The sequence below is a fragment of the Ursus arctos genome, unplaced genomic scaffold, assembly GCF_023065955.2.
Source record: "Ursus arctos isolate Adak ecotype North America unplaced genomic scaffold, UrsArc2.0 scaffold_34, whole genome shotgun sequence".
In the NCBI taxonomy this organism is placed as follows: Eukaryota; Metazoa; Chordata; class Mammalia; order Carnivora; family Ursidae; genus Ursus; species Ursus arctos.
In genome coordinates this window covers 5,007,584-5,010,143 of record NW_026623030.1, presented here as the reverse complement: position 1 = coordinate 5,010,143, position 2,560 = coordinate 5,007,584, and positions in this window count along the sequence as shown.

Below are 2,560 nucleotides of genomic sequence, written 5' to 3'. Positions count from 1 at the left end.
GCCCTCCTGGGAGGTACACTGTCCCTCATACTGCCCTGCACCTGCCCACGTCCTGATAAATGTGCCTCACCAAACCCTTCCCATGTCTGAGGAGTGAGCCTTATCCTGCTGGAGGCCGAATGACCGCCACCCAGCCCTGCTCGGCAACTTCTCTACCTGCTCTCAGCCCCCTCAGCACTGGCCCACACCTGCCCACCCCAGTCAACACCTGCAGCCAACACCCAGGAGTCATCCAACAGACTGGGTAGCCCACAAGGAGGGTGGTGGCCAAGGTACTGACTGAGAGCCCAGGACACCTGTCCTGTGGCCCACAGGGGTGGGCTCTCACCACACAGACCTGTGGGCAGGTGGGAGGCCCAGGTGGCAGCTCAGAGCAGCCAGAGACATCTGGGCTTGGCAGCTGGAGAGGATCCTGGTGCCAGAATCCTCCACACAGCAACACTGGCTCCCCATTCCCTCTTATATGCACTTGTGCCCCAGAATGACTGTCCCCAACTGCCCTCAGGAGGGGGACTTTGAACCTACAGGAAAATGGGGTCACAATCTTTGGCAGTGGTGGGCCAGCCTGGGGTCCTGGATCATTATAGCCACCAAGGAGCATGAGATCCTGGTCCACACTAGCTCAGACCTCAGACCGATGGCCAGTGGCACAAGACTTGTCATTTGATCTGAAGTGGCCTTGTGGAGAGAACTTTTCCTGATCTGGGAGCTGCTGCATGCAAGGACCCTGGAGGAAGGGTGATAGCACGGGGACAAGCCTCAGCCCCTGGCTGGCTCTGTGAGTTTGGCCTCAGGTTCCCCACTTGTCTGATGGGGGACACACCTCCTGTGTGGCTGTGGCAAGGATTCACTGGTGGCCCTCAGCAACCAGCACCCACTGGAGAGGCGACTGTGGGTGCATGGCTGGGGGCAGGAGCAAGGGCACAGGTACTGGAGTGGTCTGGGCTCCACTTCACCTCCTGTGTGTCTGCAAATTAAATGTACTCCACAATGACCTCATAAACCAAGGCAGGGATGAGAGCAACAGGGACAGAGCAGTCAAAGATGTGGTCAGGGCCACAGTGCAGCCTGAGAGATCTGGACAGTGCAGCCTCTACACCAGGCCAGAGGGCAAGCCCAGCATGGGCACCACCATTGGTCTCCACCCCATGAGGCTGCCTGCAACTTTGTGCTCAGATGAGAGCACTGGGCTCAGAGAGTTACCTGCTTTCCCTTGGTGAGGCTGGCAGGCCACAAACCCGGTACTCTGCCAACCTCTCCTAATGCCACCTCCTGACGGAGGCTTGGTCTGGTGGGGAGGCAGAGTGCACTAGGCTTTCTAGTAACCAGGTCTCTCAGATTCATGTCACCAGGTGACACTGGCTAGGGCTCCCAGGGGGACCACCAAGCCCTTGGGCAGGATGGTGTAATCACAGGGAAGGGTCCAGAGGGTCCTACCGATTGGAACCAACTTTGCCAGCCAGTCTCTTATCCACCTGGCCCTTATACCTGCAGGGTGGGCTCAGAAAGGCCCAGGCCAGGCTGATCAGCTCCCAGCACTCCTCCATGTGCAGGGCGGCTGTAGGGATCCTGGCCTGGCAGCTGGCTGAATGAAGACTCCAGGATGCACCCAGGAGCTTATCTGTGAGGCCAGAGAGATCCCCTGAGGGGAGAGACAGAGTGAAGTCGGCCCAGGTGTGTGTGCGGAAGGGGCAGGGTCAGTGGTTTCTCCCATCCTTTGAGAGTGGGCTGGCTTGTGGAGGGTGGGGGTGCTGAGCAGGTGGGCAGGAAGGGAATCTCCTGGGCTTCCCCATTCCAAAGGAGGGAACAGGTGGGGTGCAACTGTGGGTTGGGGCAGAACTGTGACTGCGTCCCCTCCCTGGGTTGGTGCAGAGAGGGCCACAAAGACGGGTTGGGGCCTTCAGAAGTCTGTTGAGCTTTGAGCCTCAGTTTTCTAACTGAAAAATGGAGCAATCCTACTCCAGCAAAGGGTTGTTCTGCGGTGGGGGCTCCAGGATTTAGTGAGGCGAGGTAGCGAGTGCTCCAGGCAGAGACGTCCCTCTCCCCAGGCCTCCGGACAAAGTCCTTACCGGTGGCTGGACTCATCGGGGATCCCCACGCTCCGGCCAGTCCCGGCCGCCACGCCCTCGGGCCCACGCCCTCGGGCCAGCGCCCCCAGCCAGCTACCGCCGGCGCCGCCATTCCTGTGGCCGCCTGCAGGGGCCGCCGCCTCTTCAAAAATGCGCCGCCTTTGTCTGGGGCCGCGCGGCGCCGGAGCACCGGGCGGGCTGAACGCCTCCTGCGGCCCGGCCTGCGCGCCCCGGGACCCCGTGCCGCCCACACTCTCTCCTCCTTCCCCAGCCCCGCACGCCCCCCCCCCCACCAACGCACCCCGCCCGGCCAGCGCCCAGGTGAGCGCCCCGCCCGCCGCGAGGCCCCGCCCAGCCCCGCCCCCGCCCCGCCCCGGCCCGGCCGGCGGGGGGACCGGGCGGATTCCTCGCGCGTCAAACCACATGATCCCATAAAACATTCATCCGCTCCCGGCCCGCGCCGCGAGCGCCCCGCCAGTCTGCGCCGCCGC